The sequence below is a fragment of the Hyla sarda genome, chromosome 7, assembly GCF_029499605.1.
Source record: "Hyla sarda isolate aHylSar1 chromosome 7, aHylSar1.hap1, whole genome shotgun sequence".
Classification (NCBI taxonomy): domain Eukaryota; kingdom Metazoa; phylum Chordata; class Amphibia; order Anura; family Hylidae; genus Hyla; species Hyla sarda.
The window spans coordinates 29,452,783-29,480,479 of NC_079195.1; positions in this window are offsets into that span (position 1 = coordinate 29,452,783).

The window sequence follows — 27,697 nt, forward strand, 5'->3', positions numbered from 1 at the left end:
CCTCCCCCCTGCGGTGCCGGGGAGGGAAATTTAAAAAAGAAAAAATAATAATTTTGACAGCAAAATCCTGTGCCACCCCGAGCAGTGCCGAACGGCACCCCAGTGTGCCGCGGCACCCAGGTTGAGAATCACTGGTCTATAGTGTCCTCTGTGCTTACTCACTGATCTGTGTCCTCTGTACTTAATCTGTTTATGTTAGTTATCTGAGTCCAGTGTAAACAGTGTTCTATTTTCCTGTTCTAGTTTATTGTTTCATTTCAGTTCTTCTGTTTATCCCCTGCATTTCCTGGTTTCTGCTGTATACTCATTCCATACCTAGTCATGTTCATTTATTCATATCTGCCGTTTATCTGGTTTCTGAACTGTCTGTTATTACACTATATTCTGCCCCGTTTATTGTATTTATATTATGTCTGGTTTTGGTAGTCATCCCGTTATGTTTCATATCTGTCTTAGGCTGTGTTCATTGTTATTTGTTTTATACCCATTGCACTTAAGCTCAGGTAGGGACTGGCACCATAGTTGTTGATTCGCCGTTTAGGGCAGATGGGCAAGTAGCCAGGGAGAGTGTTATTAGGGACAGCTTAGAGCTCACTCTCCCTGTCCACCCCTGGTCATGACAGCTGAACCCAGAAAACTGGTGTCTGACAGTCATCATGTGTGCTAAGAACTACTGGACTTCCTGCCTGGAGGAGAAGCTGAAAGAAACGGTATGTGCTTAGCAAATATTACACTTGTACAATACAAAGTTGTATCATTTTAACATGCAGCTATATAAATGTAATTTCATTTGACTGGATTTCTCTTATTTCACTGGAGTTCTCCTTATCTCTGGTGCCAGCGGAAAATAGAAAAAAAAACATACTTACCTATCCCCAGTTCCCTGCAGCCCCCGTTCACCTCCATTTAGTTCCAAGTAACACTAAACGGTTACCCCAGAGGTATTTTTTTTTTTTTTTTTTTTAAAGATGCCCATCCTGTTTCTTATTAAAAAAAAACAACAACCTTTACTTACATTTCACGCTCCCCTGGTACCTCTGCTTTGGTCCCTGGTGCAAGCCTCATCCTGGTGCCAGTAGGCGATGTGGCACAGTGCAGCTCAGCAAATTATTGGCCGCAGTAGTGTCTACCCTAGGTCAGTGATGGTTGACTTGCAGTGTGACGTATTGAGACCCGGTGCCGGTCTTCTTCCAATGCCGGAGCTCAGTACATGACATTGCCTCACAGCCCATCACTGGCCAAGGTGGGACACCATTCTATGTGGGGAGATGTCTAGCCAGCACATAGGTATGGGATAACAGGGGAGTGGAGTTACATTTTTACAGTAAACCTTTATGGTCTATTCACACGTGCAGTTTTCTGCGCAGATTTGATGCGCAGGATTTTCTGCTGCAGATTTCAACGCAAACTGAATGATTGAACACAGCTTGAAATCCTGCGCATCAAATCTGCGCAGAATACTGTACGTGTGAATAAACCCTTAAGGGGTAAACTTGCTACATGGGGTCTGACATCCAGGGAGTCCTTCCTACAGAGGACAAACTATAGTTAAAATAAAAACCTCCCCTGCTGTGGTGGCTAAATAAGTGGTGTGTTGTAGTATAGTGACAGGGTGTTGTGACTGAGATAGAGTTTGTGACACCAGGGTAGTTTTAACCTCCACACTCCAAGGGTAAGCAGCTTCCTGGGCCAAGCAATGAGGAAATAAAAGACCACACATGCAGGATTATGGAAACTACTTTTACTAACATACTTGCAGGCAGATGTTACAGTCCATGCAATTAAAACAACAAACTTTTTAGTGCAATTGTTTGGGGGTAAGGTTGCATAGGATGTCATTTTAATTCGCTGGGCACTCTTGGACATGTAGTTATAGTGCAGCTGTGATGACTTAACTGACTTGACTTAGCTGGACTTTAGACTAACTTAGGAGACAACTAACAAAGACTCACTCTTGTTCCTTGGCGCTACAGGGCCCTTTCGGCACTATGACGACTTCTCCCTGGAATTTAGACTTAGACTTGACCTGGACGGCGGGATGCTAACGAATGGGTGTAGCTGCTCGACACTTGACCCCTCCTCAGGCTCCACTGACTTGAATGCTGCACAGTCTCTCCTCCTTGCCCAGGACCGTCCTTCCTCTCCTCTCCAGACACTAGACTTGACTTATCTCCTTCTCCCCATAACCACTAGTGACTCCTGTCCTCATTAGAGGTATGGGGCAGGGTACAGCCGAGAGGCTTCCTCTAGCTCTGACTGAGCTACACTAACTCCTTACACTAACTGACTCCTCCCTGTCTAGCCAGACCAGGGGGCTTAGGGCTGAGCTCTTTTTGGCCGCAGTGATCACATGACACCTCTGCACCCTTTCCCCTAAAGGCACAGTACAATTTATATAAAGTGAACAACATACATTGGTATAAAACATAGCACAATAAAGACAAAATTATTAACAAGTTCACTGGAGCTGTGGGCCGAAACAGACACCTGAGGCAAAATCTACCTGAGAGGACAGGCAATGTGTAGTATGTCGTGAATCAGGACACCACACTGTGATAAGCCACAGCCCACAAACCCCACCCACAATAAATCACACACAATGAACCACAGCCCACAAGCCCCATCCACAATAAACCACACACAATAAACCACAGCCCACAAACCCCATCCACAATAAACCACACACAATAAACCACAGCAAACAAACCCCATCCGCAATAAACCACACACAATAAATCACAGCCCACAAACTCCACCCACAATAAATCACACACAATGAACCACAGCCCACAAGCCCCATCCACAATAAACCACAGCCCACAAACCCCATCCACAATAAACCACACACAATAAACCACAGCTCACAAACCCCACACACAATAAACCACACACAATAAACCACAGCCCACAAACCCCACCCACAATAAACCAAAGCCCACAAACCCCACCCACAATAAATCACACACAATGAACCACAGCCCACAAGCCCCATCCACAATAAACCACACACAATAAACCACAGCCCACAAACCCCATCCACAATAAACCACACACAATAAACCACAGCAAACAAACCCCATCCACAATAAACCACACACAATAAATCACAGCCCACAAACTCCACCCACAATAAATCACACACAATGAACCACAGCTCACAAACCCCACACACAATAAACCACACACAATAAACCACAGCCCACAAACCCCACCCACAATAAACCAAAGCCCACAAACCCCACCCACAATAAACCACACACAATAAACCACAGCAAACAAACCCCATCCACAATAAACCACACACAATAAATCACAGCCCACAAACCCCATCCACAATAAACCACAGCTCACAAACCCCACACACAATAAACCACACACAATAAACCACAGCCCACAAACCCCACCCACAATAAACCAAAGCCCATAAACTCTACCCACAATAAATGACACACAATGGACCACAGCCCACAAGCCCCATCCACAATAAACCAGTGCCCACAAACTCCACCCACAATAAACCACAGCCCACAAACTCCACCCTCAATAAACCACACACAATAAACCAGAGCCCACAAACTCCACCCACAATAAACCACATCCCACAAACTCCACCCACAATAAACCACACACAATAAACCACAGCCCAAAAACTCCACTCACAATAAATAACACACAATAAACCAAAGCCCACAAACTCCACCTACAATAAACCACACACAATAAATCAGAGCCCACAAACTCCACCCACAATAAACCACAGTCCATAAACTCCACACACAATAAACCACACACAATAAACCAGAGCCCACAAACTCCACCCACAATAAACCACAGCCCACAAACTCCACACATACAATAAACCACACACAATCAACCAAAGCCCACAAACCCCATCCACAATAAACAACACACAATCAACCAAAGCCCACAAACCCCATCCACAATAAACCACACACAATAAATCACAGCCCACAAACCCCACCCACAATAAACCACACACAATAAATCACAGCCCACAAACCCCACCCACAATAAACCACACACAATAAATCACAGCCCACAAACCCCACCCACAATAAATCACACACAATAAATCACAGCCCACAAACCCCACCCACAATAAACCACACACAATAAACCACAGCCCACAAACACTATCCACGATAAACCACACACAATAAACCACAGCCCACAAGCTCCACCCACAATAAATCACACACAATGGACCACAGCCCACAAGCCCCATCCACAATAAACCAGAGTCCACAAACTCCACCCACAATAAACCACAGCCCACAAACTCCACCCACAATAAACCACACAATAAACCACCCTCAATAAACCACACACAATAAACCACAAACCCCATCTACAATAAGCTAAACCCCACAAACCCCACCCCAAATAAGTCACACCCACAAACACAACCCACAATAAACCATACACATTAAACCAAACCCCACCCACAATAAGCCACACCCTTCATTCTCAAAGTGTGACTTTTTGTCAAAGTGAATTTTTATCCTCTAACGCCTAGGCACATTTTTGGCTGTCTTTTGAAAAATAAAACAGACAAAAAATGGTAACAGTACTTTTTTTTTACTATTACATTTCCTTGAATTCATTATTAAAACACCTCAAACTTTACATTCAGTTTCATTTTCAATCTGTAATTGTTATGGCCATAAAAAAAAGTGCAAGGGACTTCTTTTGGGCCATTTTTTTGCCAAAATATGTTTCTTTTTGGGATAAAAACATCCAAAAACATTACTTGCATAAAGCCATTTTTGCTGCTATAGCTTTTGCCAAAGTGGTATTTCCCAACCAGTGTGCCTCCAGTTGTTGCAAAACGACAACTCCCAATTGTTGATTTGCCAAAATATCTTGTTTATCCTTTATAATATCTTGCCAACATAACATCTGGAGCTTATGTTAATCAAAGGAGAGTCCAGGATAGTGGATGGATCTCTGTTTTTCCAGAAGAGTGGTAACCCTATGACAGAAAAGCATTAAAGGGGTACTCCACTGTCCCAGTGTCTGGAACATTTAGTACCGAATGCTGAGTAGGGGCTGCGGGGGTCGTGACGTCACACCACGCCCCCTCAGTGCAAGTCTATGGGAGGGGGCGTGACCTCCCATAAATTTGCATTGAGGGGGTGTGACATCACAAGGGGCGTGGCCGTGACGTCATGACCCCCTCACCCAGCGTTCTGAACTAAATGTTTCCCTTTAAAGGGGTACTCCGGTGGAAAACTTTTTTTTAATTAACTGGTGCCGGAAAGTTAAACAGATTTGTAAATTACTTCTATTAAAAAATCTTACTCCTTCCAGTACTTATTAGCTGCTGAATACTACAACAGAAATTCTTTTCTTTTTAGAACACAGAGCTGTCTTCTGACATCATGAGCACAGTGCTCTCTGCTGACATCTCTGTCCATTTTAGGAACTGTCCAGAGCAGCATATGTTTGCTATGGGGTTTTCCTTTTACTCTGGACAGTTCCTAAAATGGACAGCAGAGGTCAGCAGAGAGCACAGTGCTCATGATGTCAGCAGACAGCTCTGTGTTTCAAACGGAAAATAATTTCCACTGTAGTATTCAGCAGCTAATAAGTACAGGAAGGATTAAGATTTTTCTAATAGAAGTAATTTACAAATCTGTATAACTTTCTGGCACCAGTTGATTAAAAAAAAAAGTGAAGGATGAGACATCTGTATGATTCAGTGTATATTTTGCTATATCTATGTAGTAACCAATGGTTGGACACCATGATTTTGACACAATAAAACAAGCACAGACATCCAGCCAATAATATTATGCATGGAGATTATCATCACGGCAAAGTTAATTTGGCAGAAGATGTCGTAATTTCATTCATTATCACAAAACCAATTGAATCCTAACCAGAACTGCAGGAAGAGATTGGAAAAGGCAATGCTACATATGTCGTAGTCGGAGGCATTCAGATTACCCCTAAATTTCCAGTCCCAGAGATTGACTGCCAGTGCAAAGCCATTGATGGTTACTCCTGAGAAAGAAGATGCAATAAGAGCTAACTGAACAATTGCGTGTATCGTGGAGATTCTGATGTGAAAATGGAGTCAAAGTAGGAAGAAGGATGGATGCAAAGTACAGGAGCATTGAGTTACCTCCACCACCAATAACTCCACACCAGGAGGAGGGTGAAAGTAATATGATCAGTGCTTTCTAGTAGGCATAGCTGTATAATATTGCAGTAATACTGCAAAAAAACTGAAATACATTGGCTGCCTTACTTATACGATTCCCTCCACAATTAAAAAAAAAATATTGTATCCTAAGAACTTACAAAACTAGTAACATGTGATACAAGTGCAACAACCAGTGGGTGGATATACTATAAGCTGATATACTAAAACTAGAAACAAATTCTGCCTTGTATCTCGCTGCAAAACTATCACATCGGTGGTGAATCTGCAGAAATTTCTTTGACCTGTGTGGATTTTAATGAAAATTACTTAACAAATACAATACAATTTGCCCTCAAGACCATGAAACACAACGAGCATTTTGCAGATTTGTAAATTGACAGCATGCTTGTTTTTAGGTATGTTCACATGTAAGCCATGACTAAGAGTGCCTAGGCTCCAGAAACATGATGGTGTTACGGCTGCTATGCGTTTTTTGGAATTGATGGACACCACTTAATAAATCAAAAGTCTTTTAACTGCACCTGCTGGATCCACTCGCTGTTTTTCTACAAGGATGGAAATCTCACATCTATTTCTACAGTAAAAATCTAATGCTGACCCACAGATCTCTGCTGCCGATGTGAAGTTTAAACTTCTTCAGATCAGCACAAGGATTAGTCCATTATCATACAATGGGGCTAAGTCTCTGCTTCTCCATACAGAATATCCCGTATAGAATCTTCCATACATAATCTTCAGAAATAAGCAGCATGCTATTTTTGTGGTGGAACCAGGGCAGAACATTTTCATTCATGTGAACGGGTTCAAGAAACTCCTTTTCACATACATGGAATATAGACAGTCAATGGGACTGACCCACAGTCTTGCTCTATGGATTCTTTTTACTACCTTTGGAAAAATTTGGGAAGCAAAATTCTGCAAATCTTAGGGCGAATTCACACACACAGATCGAATCCGTAGTTGAAGGCAATCACTCTATTGCTTTGTAAAATCTGCAGTTGTGGATTTTACAACTATACCCTAAAGGTATAACAAGTGAAAATCCTGGAAGAAGATAAACTAATATTGGTCATTGACACAAAATCAGCTAAATCCTCACCACAATTGAAGTAATATATGATGTTACATACAAAGGGATTAGAATACAGATCACTGTAGAATATCCAGCACCATAGATCCATCACTACATATCCATTGGTGATTAAACCTAACAATATAACTACAGTCTGTACTGCAATAAGTTCAAATATAATGGATGAATACAAGATGAAACCACAGATGAAAGCCAGAAGAGACAATGTATATAATTATGAATTAACATGAGCAAACATTATTCTTACTATAACTGTTATACAAGCACCTGAAACCAAACCTAACAACAATGGATATGTATAATTAGAGGTCATAAGAGCAGTTCGATATTATTAAGAAAGTAAAGGAATTAGTATTTCCTTCTTTGACACGGCGGACATGTGCGAAATGTCCGCCAAGAAATCACGGGCAGACATTCCGCACTTTTGCTTGGTTCGGCGGCACTAGGACTGCTCGGATATGTACAGTCTTCAATCGGTTCAATGTTTCTGTAGACACCAGAATTGGAATTTCTGCAGCAGAAACATCTGCCGTGTGCACAGTGTAGCAGAATTCCATTAAAATAAATGGGACTCTGTTGCTTCCGAATTTCCAAGCGGAATATTTCAGCAGAATTCCACTTAGAAATCACGCCATTTAAATCAGAAAGAGAGGTTTCCCCAGGATAAAGGACCTTATAATTATGTGAAAGATAACTTTTTGCAATGATGAATGGAGGTAGCACTTAAAGAACCAGTTTTTGGGCAATAGAACATGCACAAAAGTCCAGTAAGCTCCAGTAAGAAGAGATGATAATCGGTGGGAAGGTATTTTGACAGAGGGTGCCATAGTGTTTAAAGGGGTACGCTGGCCTTAAGACATCTTATCCCCTATCCAAAGGATAGGGGATAAGATGCCTGATCGTGGGGATCCCGCCGCTGGGGACCCCCACAATCTTTCATGCAGCACCCCACTATCATCAGCCTCCGGAGCGAACATCGCTCCGTGTCTGATGAATCACGATCACTGGGCCGGAGTATCGTGATGTCACAGCTCGGCCCCCGTGTGATGTCACGCTCCGCCCCCTCAATGCAAGCCTATGGGAGGGGGCGTGACAGCTATCATGCCCCCTCCCATAGGCTTGCATTGAGGGGGTAGAGCGTGATGACACACGGGAGCGGAGCCGTGACGTCACGATACTCCGGTCTTGTGATCGTGATTCATCAGACCCAGAGCGATGTTCGCTCTGGAGGCTGATGATAGCGGGGGTTCCCAGTGGTGGGACCCCCGCGTTCAGGCATCTTATCCCCTATCCCAGTGGTCTGCAACCTGTGGACCTCCAGATATTGCAAAACTACAACTCCCAGCATGCCCGGACAGCCGTTTGCTGTCGGGCATGCTGGGAGTTGTAGTTTTGCAACATCTGGAGGTCCGCAGGTTGAAGACCACTGCCCTATCCTTTAGGTAAGGGATAAGATGTCTTAGGGCCAGAGTAACCCTTTAACAAGGTCCCAGAACCTCTTGAATCCAGAACACAACTGAAAAAAGAGATTTGATAAGGCAACAAAAATGACATATGAGTTAACAAAATTACATATTAGTCAGAGATGTATACAACATTTTCGAATTTCCAGTCCAGTAGATTGACCACCAGTATAAACAAAACAAAACTAATGCAGTTTGAGCTAAAAAAAAAAAAAAAAAAAAAGAGCTTATGTCAGAATAAATCGAAAACAGATAGATGCTAAATCAAGCGGCATTGGGTTGGTTCCTGTTGTATACAAGGGTTGTGGAGGGAACATGGTCTATGTTTTGATTTGATTTTCATTGTGACAAACGATGGACAGATATATATTAGTAATCATAAGTAATCACATCATAGATTCCAACTTTTTTTCAAGGCCACCAGCTGCATTTCGTAGTTTAACGTTTCCTTTAATCATAACAAAACGATGCACAGTGAAGTACAACATTGGTGCTGAATAACATACGTATGAAAGTTAGCTATCCCAAGGAACCACCTCTGTGAAAAGTAATGTAGAAAACACAAAGTACATAATGAACAAAATTATCAAAGAAAGTATTGTGCAACCAGCTTGACGGTGGGCTTCCATGCAGATTTCATGTCCCATTTTCATACTTGTGTGCATCTTGTTGCCGTCTTTAAATGGTTCAATGCTTCTGCAGATGCCAGAATTGGGATTTTCGTGGCAGAAATTCCGCTGTAGTAGAATTGCAGTAGTGCAGTAGAATTCAACTGAAATCAATGGAACCCTGTTTCAGTGGAATTTCCGAGCTGAATATTCCTGCAGAATTCCACTTCTGTGGAATTCAAATTCTGCCATGTGAACATAGCGTTAATCAGAAAGAGAGGTATCCCTAGAATAAAGGAGCTTTGCTATTTGAAAGATCACTTTTTGCAATGATGCATGGAGGTAGAACCTAAATAGCCAATTTTTGGGCATCACAATTTTAGCACAATAGAACATGCACAAAAGTCCAGTAAGCTCCAGTAAGTAGAGATTATAATCGGTGAGAAGGTATTTTGACAGGAAGTTCCAAAGTTTTCAACAAGATCCTTGAACCTCTTGAATCCAGCCAACAATTGGAGAGAGAGTTTCAAGGCAACACCAGTTATATAGTAATCAGAGGGAATAGAGCAATGCAGAATTTCCAGTCCAGTAGATTGACCACCAGTATGAAGCCCTTGGTGATGAACCCCAACTAAACGATTGCAGGTTGAACTGAAATAATGTCAAAATAAATCGAAAACAAATAGATGCAAAATAAAGCGGTGTTGGGTTATATTTAACAGCAATAGTTTCAGGTTGATACAAGGGTTGTGGAGGGAATAGGGTCCATCTTTTGATTTGCTTCTCGTTGTAACAAATGATGGACAGATATGTATTAGTAATCACATCATAGATTTAAACTTTCTCACAAGGACACTAGCTGCATTGCGTAGTTTGACGTTTCCTGTAATCATAATAAGACCGTGCACAGTTGAGTACAGCATTGGTGCTAAATAACATATGTAAAAAAATATGCTGCCCTGAGGAACTATATCTATTAAAAGTACTATAGAAAACACAAAGTACACGCCGAACAAAAGGAGCAAAGACAGTATTGTGCATCCAGCTTGACGGTGGGCTTCCATACTGATTTCATGTCCCATTTTTATACTTGTGTGCATTTGTTTCATATGATATAAAAGTGACTGAAGTATAAGACCAGCAGCCAGAACAACGTAAAAAAGCGGCATTGCATACCCGAAAAACAATATTACAGAGCGATATATATTTATGTAGGAATATTCTTTAATCGTCTTGTTACATGGAGTTGGCAAGCTGGTGCATAAAGTATTTGAGTAGTCATTAATAGTCCATGCCAGAGGTAGACCCATTACCATACACAAAAGAACAGACACGATGATCATATATTGGTAATTTTGAATGGCCTGTTTTTGAACCCATCGACACAAACAGTACTTGAAGACCACAATCTTACTGCAGTAGAACATGCACAGAGATGCGGTCAACAGCAGGCTACAAGTACCGGAGGTCATCTTAAGAGCATTCATAAGGCGGCAGAAAAAGTCTTCATCTTGAGCAAGGTAACATGTCCAAGTGGCTGTGGCCCAGATCTGGAGAGAAAGGTTGGTTACTGCCAAATAGCACATGTAGAAGTCGGATTTAGTCAGAGAGATTAAATGCTTTCTCTCCCAAATGTTGACTCCAAGGATGAACCCATTTGAGATCAAGCCGGAGAGGAATGCCAAGATCTGGACTGTACTAAAAACCCATACAATGGTGGAAGACATGGTGATTCTGAGAGGGAAAGGTGCAAAATGAAGTTAGAGATAGATGCAAATATGATAAGTATTGGTTTACCTCCATAGAAAGTTGTTTGCAAATTACCTCCATCCCAATTGAGGTGTGTCTTCTATATCGTATCCTTTGGCTGAAATTCCAGTATATTCTATATTTGACAAGTCATAGAGAAGCCACATATATAGCAAGGAAGATCAGTGATTTCCAAGGGTTGATACCATTTTTGGGACATATTTTTTTCTCGTGCATCTTTATGAAGCATCTATTTTTGTGGTATGTGGTGCCTATGGTCTTGAGTTCAGGAAAGGGACAGGGCTAAGGACGGCCAGGCTAGGTAGGTAAGATAAGAGTATACATAGGGCTCGTTCCTGCATGTCTAGCATCAGAATCTTTTTGTGTATTATAACTCGCATATCCATAAGGGAAGGGAAGATAGATAGCTACTGTATATCCATAAGGGAAGTGAAGATAGATAGCTACTGTAAGCACCCTGGTTTAATTTCCTGCAAGAGGCCATCTATATGAACTTTTTGCTTTTTGAACTTTTTACATGCTCATGTAAATGTACCACGTGTAATATGACATGTAATTATTAAAGGCTCAAGCAAAACTTATGTTACGCCTCATGTATAATCACAGGAAAAGTAGTTGCTGTGATTTCTGTAGATTCAGGAAGACAGCGAAGCATTCAAACTAGGGATGCCAATACTGGTATCGGTATCGGGGCCGATACTATCCATTTGCATGGTATCGGGGACTCGTTTAATGTCCCCGATACCTGGTGCCACTATGCTGCCCCGTTCTTCCATCCTCCCGTCAGCATCATAGTGTTCCATGGAGGAGCATGTGACACACACTTCACTCCGCCTCCTTCCCTGCGACCAGCGTAACGCTATGGAGGAAGCAGAGGGACGTATATGTCACATGCTCCTCCATAGGACAACACAATGCGGACCGGAGGACGGGAGAACGGGGCAGAAGAGCGGCAGCATCAGCACCCGACAGAGGAGGTGAGCTGCCTGCAAGGAGGGGGGGCTGCTACTAATGTCTAAGCGGGGGGGGGCCCAGCTGCTGTCTAAAGGGGGGGCCCTGCTGCTGTCTAAAGGGGGGCCCCTCTGCTGTCTAAAGGGGGGGCCCTGCTGCTGTCTAAACGGGGGGGGGGGCTGCTGCTGTCTAAAGGGGGGGCCTGCTGCTTTCTAAAGGGGGGGGCCCTGCTGCTGTCTAAAGGGGGGCCCTGCTGCTATCTAAAGGGGGTCCTGCTGCTATTTGAAGGGGGGCCCTGCTGTTATCTGAAGGGGGGCCCTGCTGCTGTCTAAAGGGGAGGGGGCTGCTGCTGTCTAAACGGGGGGAGGGGCCTGCTGCTGTCTAAACGGGGGGGGGGGCCTGCTGCTGTCTAAACGGGGGGGGGGGCTGCTGCTGTCTAAAGGGGGGGGGGGGCTGCTGCTGTCTAAACGGGGGGGGGCCCTGCTGATGTCTAAAGGGGGGGCCTGCTGCTGTCTAAGGTGGGGGCTGCTGCTGTCTAAAGAGGGGGCCCTGCTGCTGTCTAAAGGGGGGCCCTGCTACTGTCTAATAGGGGGGCTGCTGTCTAAAGGGGGGCTGCTGCTGTCTAAAGGGGGGCCCTGCTGCTGTCTAAAGGGGGGGGTGCCCTGCTGCTGTCTATAGGGGGGTCTGCTGCTATCTAAAGGGGGGCCCTGCTGCTATCTAAAGGGGTGGCCCTTGCTGCTGTCTAAAGGGGGAGGGGCCTGCTGCTATCTAAACGGGGGGGGGGGCTGCTGTCTAAAGGGGGGCCCTGCTGCTGTCTAAATGGGGGGGGGCTGCTGCTGTTTAAATGGGGGCCCACTGTCTAAAGTGGGGCTGTGGTCTACAGGGGGGCTGCTACTTGTGTCTACACGGGGGACTGCTACTAATGACTGCCAATGGGCTGCTGCTAATGTCTGCAAGGGGATACTACCTACTATTAAAGGCAATCTTACAAAAGAGTCACCTGCACTAACTTGAATTTATGTGTAGATAGTGCAGGTGACCCGGTTTCTGCCGCTGCTCACCATGTGGTAATCGGACTCGCCGCTAATGCAAATTCCCTGTTCTGTCCAATGGAGAAGAGAGGTATTTTGGCTCATACTACAGCAGCCGCCTCCATTGTACACAACAAGGACCCACATATCATACGGTGAGCAGCGCCAGAGACCGCGTCACCCTGCTGTCAGATTCCCTTTAAAATAAAAGTACTCGTACTTGGTATCGGCGAGTACTAGAATTAAAGTATCGGTACTCGTACTCGATCTTAAAAAAATGGTATCGGGACATCCCTAATTCAAACTGTCTCTTTAAGACACATGACAGATGGTAGGGGAGTGATCCGCGGGTATGATTTTAGATTACTTCATTAAATTGAGTCACTAAGATTTTTGTAAAATAAAAATTTCAGTCATTGTTTAGAAGGTAGATGGGATAGTATTTCTCACGGTTGGTTCCTTCCCAGGTTTAGGCATTAAAACTATCATGGCTTCTTGCAAGATGTTAGGCAGAAAGCACAAGTAGTTTGGGAGCCAGAAGAGCAACTCAACTATGATTATACTATTCTCAGAAGCCATCCATGTGTGGTGTATCTTCTATTAAGATTAAGACAATTTTGAAGTACATATAGGTAGGAGGTAGCAAAACAGAGCCAGTAATTGGAAAATCAACAACCATAGATTTCATAGGGTCCTGAATAACAACAATAGGGGTTGTGATATTGTCGTCTAGTCGGACCCCCGTGATCTCCCGGCTCCTTTCCTGAGAGAAGCATGTCGATCACCACATGAAGTGGTGGCCGACACGCCTCCTGTATGCATCTCTATAAGAGACCCAGAGATACCCGTCTCTCTTATAAAGAAGCATGAAGGGGGTGTGTCGGCCACCGCTTCGTGCAGTGGTCTACATGCTCCATTCATTAGCCCTAACATATGACTACAGGAACTGACTACACACTGAGTTTGTAGTCTGTAGCCTTGGAGACACTTAGGAGCTGTATATACATTAGGATATTTTTACTTAAAGGAGTAGTCCAGTGGTGATTCAGTGGTGAGCAACTTATCCCCTATCCTAAGGATAGGGGATAAGTTGCAGATCGCGGGGGGTCCGACCCCTGGGGCCCCCCCGCGATCTCCTGTACGGAGCCCCGACAGCCCGCTGGAAGGGGGCGTGTCGACCCCCGCACGAGGCGGCAGCCGACACGCCCCCTCAATACAACTCTATGGCAGAGCCGAAGCGCTGCCTTCGGCAATCTCCGGCTCTGCCATTGAGATGTATTGAGGGGGCGTGTCGGCCACCGCCTCGTGCGGGGGTCGACACCCGCTATCTCGGCGGAGAGCCGGGGCCCCGTACAGAGAGATCGCAGGGGGCCCCAGCGGTCGGACCCCCCGCGATCTCAAACTTATCCCCTATCCTTAGGATAGGGGATAAGTTTTTCACCACTGGACTACCCCTTTAAAGCTATTTTACAAAGTAGTTTGATATTTCTTTTAGCAATATCGGCAAGCATACATGTGAATATTTATTCTCCAACACACTCACATACTGTAGACACCTAGGGTATGTGACACTTTTTTGGCTGTGTTTTCTTATGTAATGTTAACCTAAAAAAATGCCCATGTTAGGTTTAAAAAAAATTCCAAAATATGGACCTATTTTTACCAGTGAATTCCTTTATAATTCAATGGTAAATTATCTTAGATCACATTTAGTTTAAAGGGGTACTCCGGTGCTAAGACATCCTATCCCCTATCCTTTGGATAGACATCTTATCCCCTATCCTTTCACGCAGCACCCCGTTACCATCTGATGACTGCCGATCACGGGGCCGGAGTATTGTGACGTGTCTAATAGTGTGATGTCACGCTCCGCCCCCTCAATGCAAGCCTATGGGAGGGGGCGTGGCAGCTGTGGAGGCCATTGGAATACATAGCCAGACTTAGGAGTTGGTTGTTCCATCTTCATTAGAGAGGTATCCCTAGGATGAAGGAGCTCATGATTGTGTGACAAATTACTTTTTTAAATGATGTGTGGAGATACCTTTGGTAGCACATAAGTACCCTGTTTTTGGACAAAACAATTTTGGTACATTAGAACATGCACAGAAGTCCACCCATATTAAAGCTCCAGAGGGTAGAGATCATCATCATCTAGAAGGTATTTTAACACAATGCACCATAGTTTCCAACAAGGTCACAGCACCAATTGAATCCAGACCACAACAGGAGAGAGAGATTTGATAAGGCAACACCAGCTATATAGTAGTCTGAGGTGGATAGAACATTGCCGAATTTCCAGTCCAGTAGATTTACCACCGATATGAAGCCATTGGTGACAAAACCTAACAAAACTATTGCAGTTTGACCTGAAATAAGAAGTAAGTCAGTAGGTGAATACATGATGGTGGAGCGCTGGAGATGAAAGCGTGAAGTCAAATCAGATTGGAGAAAAACAGATGCAAAATACAGGAGCATTGGGTTACCTTTTCCACCAAAGGTTCCAAGGCAGTAACACGCTAGCTTTAGATGAGGGTGGGTGGAGGAAAGAGAAGAGCCAGCACTGGCAGCCTTCACCCCTGAAAGCGACCAACTGGCCAGTCCAGAGACACATACGATGTAGAAAACACGGTCACAGCAGAGATGTGATCGTGTTTTCTATGTTGTACATATCTGTGTTCTTTCATCATAATTTTCCTGACAAGTTTTTTTTACCCTTTTTCTTAACAAAAATTTTAATTTGCGTTAACAAAAACCTGTTCCCATACGAAAATTATAACGAATATGGTAGCAATTTTTGTCAGCGGCAAAAAATTGCAACAAAAAACGATTGGAAGAACAAACCTTCATATTCTGCCAGCCAGTACTCATATTGTCCGGGTCCACTGGGTCCGGCAGACACTGCCAGTTTAAGAGAGCAGTGCCTGCTGAGAGGTAGCACGTCCGTCAGCTAAATCATCAGGCCTGGCAGTCACATTGCAGGATCAACTGCAGCGAAACAGGGAGTCTGCAGTGCTTAGAAGAACCTGTCTGACATACAGGAGTCTAAATAGGACACAGTCACATTGGCCGGCCTGTAACTATACTGCGTAGCTTAGCTGAGCTGGAGGCAGTGGCTGGCCTAATGGCCATAGGATAGCGGACAAGATGTCAGATCATGGGGGTCCCGCCGCTGGGGACCCCCGCAATATAGCCTGAGCCTCCAGCGTTTCTGGATGCAGTTTCAGGTGGGTGCTGCATGCTATATTGCTGGGGTCCCCAGCGGCGGGACCCCCGCGTTCTGACATCTTATCTGCTATCCTTTGGATAGGGGATAAGATGTCTAGGGGCGGAGTACCCCTTTAAGTTTGGGGTAGTCTCATAATCCCTCATGTTCCTCACCACTCATTTAAGAGACAGTTCCATGATCAATGATAAGAATTTCTGGTTCCACCACATCTATTGGATGAGATCTGGTGACTGTGGAGGCCATTGGAGTCCAGTTACCTCATTGTCCTGTATGAGATGATGTCATGTGACATGGGGCATCATCCTGCTGGAAGGATCAGAAGATGGGTCCACTGTGGTCATAAAGGGATGGACATGGTCAGTAACAATACTCAGGTGGGCTGTCGTGTTTATACCATGCTCAATTGGCACTGAGGGGCCCAGTGTTCCAAGAAAATGCCCCCCCACCATTACACCACCACCAGTCTGAATTGCTGACTCAAGACAGAATGGATCCATATGTTGTTTACACCGAATTCTGACCCTGCTAGCTGATACCTGCTCTTAGCTGACAAGAGTGGCCCCCGGTGGGATCTTCTGCTTCTTCTTCTCCTGTAGTCCATCTTCTTTAAAGGGGTACCCCAGTGAAACCCTTTTTTCTTTTAAATCAGCTGGCTCCGGAAAGTTAAACAGATTTGTAAATTACTTCTATTAAAAAATCTTAATCCTTCCTGTACTTATTAGCTGCTGAATACTACAGAGGAAATTCTTTTCTTTTTGGAATGCTCTCTGATGACATCACGAGCACAGTGCTCTTTGCTGACGTTATTATAATAATAAGTCTTTATTTATTGTTGTCCTTAGTGGGATTTGAACCCAAGGCCCCAGCACTGCAAGGCAGCAGTGCTAACCACTGAGCCACCATGCTGCCCTTAGCATACATCTGCTATGCACGGTTGCGAAAATGGACAGAGATGTCAGCAGAGAGCACTGTGCTCGTGATGTCATCAATGTTCCAAAAAGAAAGGAATTTCCTCTGTAGCATTCAGCAGCTAATAAGTACTGGAAGGATTAAGATTTTTTAATAGAAGTAATTTACAGATATGTTTAACTTTCTGCTACCAGTTGATTTAAAAGAAAAAAGGTTTTCACCGAAGTACCCCTTTAATGTTGGACGTGTTGTGCATTCAGAGATGGTATTCTGCATACCTTGGCTGTAACCATTGGTTATCTGAGTTATTGTTGCCTTTCTGTAATCTTGAACCAATTGCCTATTCTCCTCAACAAGGCATTTTCCTCCACACCTGCCACTTTTTCAAACCATTCAACCATCGTGTAAACTGTTGTGATTGTGAAAATCCCAGCAAAATACTCAGAACGGCCCATCTGGCACCAGCAACAATGCTAAACTCATTTATTGAATGTGAACTTGCTTTTTGCTCACTTTAGAGCAAAAAAAAAGTTGCCAGGAAAGTGGCATCCGTGCACCAAATTTATCAAATGGTGAACTGACGTTGATGAATGCCCACCGAGATGCTCTGGTTAAGTTTCACAGAGATTCACTAAATAAGATCACTTTGTGGTCATAAAAATTAAATAGTCTAAAAGAAATGTTGCAGGAAAAGTCATATCGGACCAGCCTGCGACTTTTCCTACGACAAATTTAAACCCCCCCCCAAAAAAAAAGCCATCTAAATTGTTTGATAAATTTTCTTCAAAGTCACTAAAAATCCCCTTTTTCCCCATTCTGATCCTCTGCTCTTGGCCACATCTACATGCCTAAACGAAATGAGTTTCTGTCATGTGATTGGCAGATTAGCAATTTGTGTTAACAAGCAATAAAACAGGTGTATATAATAGGTGTAGCCAGTGAGTGTATAAGTGTAACATAAAACTAAAATGAATTATTAATCAACTGGAGTGAGGTTTTATCTACATATGGAATAACTTGTTTTCTCTTTTTGATGTAAGTAGCTGCAATGTCCCAAGTATTTTCTTTTTAATTTTGTTTGCCTCACTCCTGAGTTTGGAATTACCTCTAACAAGTATTATCCCATGCCATGGTGCATATAACCTAGAGATAATTTCAAAGAGAATTGAGCGGAAGTCTTGTTCAGGAAACAGTTTGTACAGAAGAATGATGGATGTCACAAAGTGCATAAGGAATAACATGACTAGGGACAACACAGTAACAACAGCGCGACGGTGGGCATCTTCGAGAGCACCATGGTTTTTCTCAATGGTACCTCGCATCCGCTTCACATGCTTCACAAGAGACGTCGTAATACAACCAGCTGAAAGCAAACTCCAAAACAACGGAAATGTGTACCCATAGCACAAAAGAAATAATTTATATCCTTTATAGTATCGTTCCACTTGTGTATTATAAAAGTTGGTGAAGGAACTTGTGTTAAGTAAAGGAGTGTCTGGAATAGTAGATGGATTTTGCTTTCTGATCCAGAAGAGTGGTAACCCCATGACAGTGCAGAAAATAATTAACTGAAGGAGGACACGTCCATATGATTCAGTGTATATTCTTCTATACCTCTGCAAAAACCAATGATTGGACACCACGATTTTAACACAAAAAAAAAGGCACATACAACCAGCCATTATCATACTGTAATGAGTGGAGATCATCAGCATGGCAAAGGTAATTTGGCAGAAGATGTCGTAATTCCATCCGTTATCACAGAACCACTTGAATCCTAACCAGAACTGCAGAGAGAGATTGGAGAAGGCAACGCTACATATGTAGTAGTCAGAGGCATTTAGATTACCCCTAAATTTCCAGTCCCAGAGATTGACTGCCAGTGCAAAGCCATTGATGATTATTCCTGATAACCAAGACAAAGTAAGAGTTATCGGAACAATTGCGTCCATCGTGGAGATTGTGGTGTGAAAATGGAGTCAAAGTAGTTAGAAGGATGGATGGATGCAAAGTACAGGAGCATTGAGTTACCTCCACAACCAATCGCTCCACACCAGGGGGAGGGCAATAAGATCAGTGTTTTTTAGTAGACTTAGCTATATATCGCAATACTGGCTGCAAAAAACTAAAATCCTACTGACCTACATTGGCTGTACTATATATACAATATCCTACCTATTTTTAAGTAACAAAGATTCTGCCAAGGATCTCACTGCAACTACACTCATTGACTGAAAAAAATAATGCATTAAAAAAGGCAGTTGTTGGAATCAAACGAGAATGTATGTGAATGTTATGATATATGTAAGTGATTACAATGTTAGGGGGAGAACTGCACAATGAAAGAAGGCTATAGTAACCTGTTAGCAGGTGAAGACTTCCAAGGAGAAGGTGGGTTTGAATGGCGCTGACCAGGAACAGGCACGTCAGGTGAAGTAGAAAGATTTATTGGATAAAAGAATGCAATGCGTTTCACCGCGCTTGCATGGTTTCATCAGGCATCATCAGCATTCGTTTGGTTGGGGAGGCTGCAGACCTGGTATCATCGCTCATTCACGCTGACCATTGTTGTGTGTGAGCTCAAACAACCTCCTATGGTAAAAGTTCCTATTCACATTGGTGGATTACCTATAGGTGGTTTTACGCTATTGAGCGCTCTTCCATTTTCTTATAGTAAACCTGTTAGGCCACCTTTAACATTGATAGAAGATCAGATACTGTTGAGCATGGCATGCTGTGAAACATTTGCTCAGAGATGTTGCAGTTGGGCCTGTAGATCCTGTACACTTGTAACTTGAAGAGCTCGAGCATCCCCATAAATGCTTGATTGGTGATAATTCTTGTGACAGGGCAGGCCAAGCAAGTGCAGGATATCCTGCACATATGGCTGAGCTGTTAGTGTCCGTCCTATCACTACTAGGGGTGACCGACTGTTGTATGCATTGACTCCCCAGATCATTACACCAACAGTTGGGCCAGTATGTCGCTTCACATCAAAGACAGGATTAAAGCACTCACCTTGAGGCATTTTTACGCTAACCCAACCGTCTTCAGATCCCAAGCAGACTCATTGCTAAAGACAATACAGTTCCAGTCTGTAGCAGTCCACTGCAAACAAATGTACTGTGACACCAAATTTATTTCTGGAAATAGTCTGAGCAGAGGCAGGGGTTACAATGAAGGGTCCAGCTGTGTCTGGATGGTGGACAGGAAAACTGTTGGAGCTTCTTGGTGGATTCTCTTTTCTGGTGATCTGTCTGGGCTGTCTGTAGCCTGTTCACTATTTGTGCCCTTATGTAACCACTGCCCATATCACCCAAGATGATGGACAATTTATAGAAATGGTCATCCTGTATCTCTCAGTCCGTTGATGCGCCCCTCTTGTCTGTCAGCTGGGAAAAATGTCTTTGAGTGCATCGACCTAGCAGTCAATGATCTCTCACTACCCAAAAGTAGCCTCTGAGAACCTTTTTATAGGGCAGCTTAGAAAGCACTTTTACTACCTCTTTGATCAAGACCCAGTGTAATCATTTACATATTTGCCAGAGTCAATTTTTGTCAATGAGTTTACATAGCAATTCCATGATATACGTGGATTTTAATGCAAATAGTGCAGTGAATTTATCAGATTGTGAAGATAATAATATCAAAGCAAGATATGTAGGTGGAAGTCTTTTCTATCATTTGCTTGTTTTTATCTTGGAATAATTTGCGCTGAAATATTTTCTTTCAATGTTTTATGTAACCTTAACATCTCAGTCAGCTTCATTTTAATTCTTGTTGCAGCCTTTCGAAGTTTGGAATTACCTTTGATAAGCACTATCCCAAGTGCCAGCGCATATAATATCGAGATTGAATCGCACAGGAGTAAACGTAGATCTCCTTCAGGAAATATCTAAATTATGGTAATAACGGATGTCAGAAAGTACATCATGAATAATATGAGCAGAGATAAGACAGTTACGCCAGCACGTTGGTGCGCATCAATAAAGACGCCATGCTTTTTCTCCATGGTGTCTTGCATCGTTTTAATGTGCTTCTCGAGGGATACTATTATACAAGCAGCTGAAACCAAACTAAACAGCAATGGAGGTGTATAACCAACGGTCAGGACGAAAATTCTATATATAACAAAGTAGTTGTCCTCAAATGTATTATTATTAAAAGGTGTAGAGTCAATGCTAAGTAATACATGGCTAGACTTAGGAGTTGGTTGTTGCTTTTTCATCAGAAAGAGAGGTATCCCTAGGATGAAGGAACTCATGATCGTGTGACAGATTGCTTTTTTAAATGATGTGTGGAGATGCCTTTGGTAGAACCTAAGTACACTGTTTTTGGACAAAAAATTTTGGTACAATATAACATGCACAGAAGTCCACCCATTTTAAAGCTCCAGAAGGTAGAGATCATCATCATTGAGAAGGTATTTTGACAGAAGGCACCATAGTTTCCAACAAGGTCACAGCACCAATTGAATCCAGACCACAACTGGAGAGAGAGATTTAATAAGGCAACACCAGCTATATAGTAGTCTGAGTTGGATAGAACATTGCCGAATTTCCAGTCCAGTAGATTTACCACCGGTATGAAGCCATTGGTGACAAAACCCAATAAAATGATTGCAGTTTGACCTGAAATAAGAAGTAAGTCAGTAGGTGAATACATGATGGTGGAGCGCTGGAAATGAAAGCTTGAAGTCAAAACAGATTGGAGAAAAACAGATGCAAAATACAGGAGCATTGGGTTACCTTTTCCACCAACAGTTCCATGGCAGTAACATGCCAGCTTTAGATGAGGGTGGGTGGAGGAAATAGGATCCATGTTTTATTTGCTTGTTGTTACCAGAAAAAAGGGTAAAGATTAAGAAGAACAAGGAGAAGAGCCAGCACTGGCAGCCATCACCCCTGAAAGCGACCAACTGGCCAGTCCAGAGACACTTACAGTACAATGTAAAGAAAAACAGTCTCCGCAGAGATGGAGGCCTAGATAATGTGCACTGCTTGAAAGAGGGCAATACTGCCTAAACATCACTCTATAGTGGACAGAATAAAACATTTTTCAGGCCTTCATCTCTGATGTGACCATGTTTTTTGCATCGTACAGATCAGTGTTTAATTTGTTGACAAGAGTTTTTGTCAAAAGTTTCGTGACAAAGCGTTTTTCATTTTTGCTTCATTATTTAGAGGATGGGATTAACAGCTCTGTTTCTATCTTTGCAGAAGACATGAAGCTTTGTAGCATGGTACAGTCTATAGAAGATGTGCATAGGTTACAAGATGACTTTGACACAATAAGTGTTTAGACATCCACTTGGCAAATGAGGTTCAGTTTGGATTAATGTAAAGTTATGCATTTTGGTACAAAAAACCTGCATGTAACACGACTTGGACGTGTTCAGTGCTGTTCAGTTTTTGGGCACTGGTTCATAAAAGGGACATTGTGGAGTGGGAAAGGGTACAAAGACGTACAACTAAACTCATAAGGGGCATGGAACATCTCAGCTATGAGGAAAGATTCAAAGAATTACATTTATTTAGTCTTGAGAATAGACGTGTAATGGAGATATGATGAAATTATATAAGTATATAAATGGGTCATTCAAAAAATACTGTTCCTTTTTTTCTTCAAGCGGTGGGAGTGCCCTCTTGTCTTTTGAGGAGGTTTTACAAGGTTTAGTCTCCAGGGGTGACAATCCTTCTTTACTGTAAGAACTGTGAATTTTTGGAACAGTCTACATTAGGAAACAGAAACAGTTGAGGGCATCAAAACAGGGTTAGACACAGAAGGGGGGGGAGTTGTATTCAGAGCCCCAAACTTGAGGCAACAATAAGCAATGGTTCCATGATGTTTGTGACGCTGCTATGGGGTAAAGACTTCATCACATGAAAGTGGATGGATCGACATCATTCCCGGTAACACTAGACATACAAAGGAGGAAAAGGAATTTGATTAAAATCGCTTAAAAACAAGATAAGAAATCTGAAAATGTAAACCAACCGAGCTGATTCGTATAAGAGATTGCCAAAGGGACTCCTAGAGAGGTTTATAAGAATGGCATGTAGCTATTAACCTCATTCAGACCGTGAGGGGTCATGGTTCCTAATTTAAAAATCCAGGGAGTTTCTCGTTGGGCAAGGAGTTTAGGCCAATTACCTTTTCTGGGACTGATGGGGACACGATCAATTCCCCGAAATCGAAGGAGAGAGGCATCACATTGGTGTTCAAGTTTGAAGTGGCGAAGGATGGTTTTAATTCCCTGTATATCTGTTGTGTCAGCTGCTCCTTGAATGTCCTGAATGTGTTCCCGAATACGTTGTTTAAATTCCCGCGTCGTCATCCCCATGTATATTAAATCACAGGGACAGGTGGCAGCATAAATGACTCCTTGTGTAGAGCAGTTAATGGTACATCTAATCTCATAACTCCTTGACTAAGAGGCATTAAAAAAACGGTAGTCTTATCCATATTGCAGCACGCCACACATTTGCCACAAGCCGCACTCCCCCACTTCGGGCCTTTGGTCCCAAATATAGGTACTGTGTCTTGAGGTGCATGGTAACTGTGTACCAACATATCCTTTAGATTTTTAGTACGGCAATATGTTACTGGTGATGATCTAGGAGATAATATTCGGTTCAGTGTGGGGGTCAGTGAGGAGTATCGACCAATGCTGTTTCATAATATCTATTACCTGAGTTCTCTTAGAGGTGAAGTCCAAAATGCACCTTACCTGCTCAGATTCTTGTTGGTTCTCCTGGTGGCAATGTAACAATGGTGTCCGTGTTGACCGCTTTGCTCGCCAGTAGGCATGCTTTATACTCCTATTGCTGTAGCCTCTTTCCTGGAATCTCTTCTTAAGATCTAGTGCTTGGATCTCAAACATTGCTTCCATAGAGTAAAGACGTCTTGCTCTAAGAAATTGACCCACAGGTATGTTCTTAATCAGAGGGGGTGGGTGTGCTGATGTCGCATATAACACAGTATTGGCGAATGTGCTCTTACGGTATAAGCCGGTCTGGATGTATCCGTTCTCATCAACTTGAATTTGAATGTCTAAAAATTTCAATAGCAGAACGACTGGTCTTGTAGGTTAATCGTATATTCAAATAATTTTCATTCAAACAGTTCAAGAACGCATCCAGTTCCCCCGTAGTACCCTGCCAAATACATTATCTATGTACCGCCCCCATGATACCACCTTACTTAGGTGTGGGATAGAATCGGAAGCAAAGAGGGTCATCTCCCAGAGCTCCAAAAAGAGATTTGCGTATGAGGGCTGTCACGCCCCCTCCCATAGACTTGCATTGAGGCTGCGGGGCTATGACATCACAAGCTCCCGGTGCCAGCTCCAGCATTCGGAACAGTTTGTTCCAAACGCTGAGCAACAGAGTACCCCTTTAAGAAGTATGTGCTTATGGGGCTACATAACAGTAGTCAGTTTAGATGCGCTTTAAATACATGATTATGGAAAGCTGGGGTTAATGGCGTATTGGTGTACTGTAGAGTGATGTGACCATAAGCATGTTTGTGACGTCAGGAGTGTTAACCGCCAAACTTCCCAGCTTGAAATGATTGCTAGTGCCAAGCACCGGGTAAAGAAATACCCCCAATGCAAGGTTAGGGAAACCACTTGTTACTTTACTTAGGAATCGCAGACAGATGTTACATCTACAAGTACAGTTCAGTTTTAGTGCAGTTCTAGCTCAAGGAAGCAGTAGTTGCTTCTTTGCACTTAGGGGCTTGTAGTCCTGTCTGACTAACTTGTGACTTGACTGGTCTGATCTTGACTTTGACATTCTTGAAGGAGCTTGACTTGACTTGACTAGACTGACAGACTTGACTGAGATAGACTTGATTGAAGTCAAAGTAGTAGACAAAGACTTTCGCACACAGGGTTCGGGGAACAGACACGAGAATGTAACCTCCACCTGACAGGGCAGGTAGACAGGTGTGTTCCACATCGGGACACCACATGATTACTCCATTAGTTTTGGAAATTAAAAAAGGTAACTAAAGACGATAAACAAAACATTAAAATAGTAAAATAGATCAATAAAAGTGTACCTCCACCTCCAGGATTTGCTTCTATTTATGCACTAGGGAAAATCTCCTAAGATATACAATGCATTCAGAAAGTCTTTAGATCCATTCACTTAAATGTATTTATGTTGCAGCCACAATACCTCATAATATCAAAGTGAAAACAGAATATTAGAAGTCTTTGCTAATTTATTGTAAAGGAAAAACTACAATGTTGCAGTGACATAAGTATTCATACCCTTTACTCAGGACTTAGTTGAAGCCCCTTTGGCAGTGATTCCAGCCTCCAGTCTTTTTGGGGACAAGGCCACAAGGTTTACACACCTGGATTTGGGGATTTTCTGCCATTCTTCTCTGCAGATCCTCTCAAGCTCTGTCAGGTTGGATGGGGACTGTCGGTCGAAGCAATTTTTAGGCGTCTCAATGGATACCCTATTGGGTTAGGGCTCTGGCTGGTCCACTCAAGGACATATTTGCCCCTAACCCGCTGCTGTGTTGTCCTGGCTGGGTGCATAGGGTTATTGACTTGTTAGAAGGTGACCCATCAGCCCAGTCTGAGGTCCAAAGCGCTCTGGATCAGGTTTTCATTAAGAATATCTCTGTACTTCACTCCATTCAGCTTTCCTTCAACCCTGACTAGTCTCCCTGAAAGCAGCTGAAAAACACCCCTGCAGTATGATGCTGCCCTCACCATGATCACTGTAGGGATGGTATTGGGCAGATGATGGACAGTGCCTGGTTTCCCCCAGACTTGATGCTGCCCCCACCATGATCACTGTAGGGATGGTATTGGACAGGTGATGGGCAGTGCCTGGTTTCCTCCAGACATGATGCTGCCCCCACCATGATCACTGTAGGGATGGTATTGGGCAGGTGATGGGCAGTGCCTGATTTCTTCCAGACATGATACTGCCCCGCCATGATCACTGTAGGGATGGTATTGGGCAGGTGATGGGCAGTGCCTGGTTTCCTCCAGACATGATGCTGCCCCCACCATGATCACTGTAGGGACGGTATTGGACAGGTGATGGGCAGTGCCTGGTTTCCTCCAGACATGATGCTGCCCCCACCATGATCACTGTAGGGATGGTATTGGACAGGTGATGGGCAGTGCCTGATTTCCTCCAGACATGATGCTGCCCCCACCATGATCACTGTAGGGATGGTATTGGGCAGGTGATGGGCAGTGCCTGGTTTCCCCCAGACATGATGATGCCCCCACCATGAGCACTGTAGGGATGGTATTTGGCAGGTGATGGGCAGTGCCTGGTTTCCTCCAGACATGATGCTGTCCCCACCATGATCACTGTAGGGATGGTATTGGGCAGGTGATGGGCAGTACCTGGTTTCCTCCAGACATGATGCTGTCCCCTCCATGATCACTGTAGGGATGGTATTGGGCAGGTGATGGGCAGTACCTGGTTTCCTCCAGACATGATGCTGCCCCCACCATGATCACTGTAGGGATGGTATTGGGCAGGTGATGGGCAGTGTCTGGTTTCCTCCAGACATGATGCTGCCCCCACCATGATCACTGTAGGGATGGTATTGGACAGGTGATGGACAGTGCCTGGTTTCCTCCATACATGATGCTTCCCCCACCATGATCACTGCAGGGATGGTATTGGACAGGTGATGGGCAGTGCCTGGTTTCCTTCAGACATGATGCTGCCCCCACCATGATCACTGTAGGGATGGTATTGGGCAGGTGATGGGCAGTGTCTGGTTTCCTCCAGACATGATGCTGCCCCCACCATGATCACTGTAGGGATGGTATTGGGCAGTTGATGGGCAGTGCCTGGTTTCCCCCAGACATGATGCTGCCCCCACCACGATCACTGTGGGGATGGTATTGGGCAGGTGATGGGCAGTGCCTGGTTTCCTCCAGACATGATGCTGCCCCCACCATGATCACTGTAGGGATGGTATTGGGCAGGTGATGGGCAGTGCCTGGCTTCCCCCAGATATGATGCTGTCCCCACCATGATCACTGTAGGGATGGTATTGGGCAGGTGATGGGCAGTACCTGGTTTCCTCCAGACATGATGCTGCCCCCACCATGATCACTGTAGGGATGGTATTGGGCAGGTGATGGGCAGTGCCTGGTTTCCTCCACCTTATATAGACAGGACTATGTCTTTCCAAATCCTGTCCAATCAGATAAATTTACCACAGGTGACTCCAGTGAAGCTGTAGAAACATCTCAGAGATGATCAAGAGAAACGGGAGGAGCCAGAGCTATTTTCAAAAATTCATAGTAAAGGGTCTGAATACTTAACACCTTTTAAACCCCTTAAGGACGCAGGACGTAAATGTACGTCCTGGTGAGGTGGTACTTAACGCACCAGGACGTACATTTACGTCCTATGCATAACCGCGGGCGTCGGAGCGATGCCCGTGTCATGCGCGGCTGATC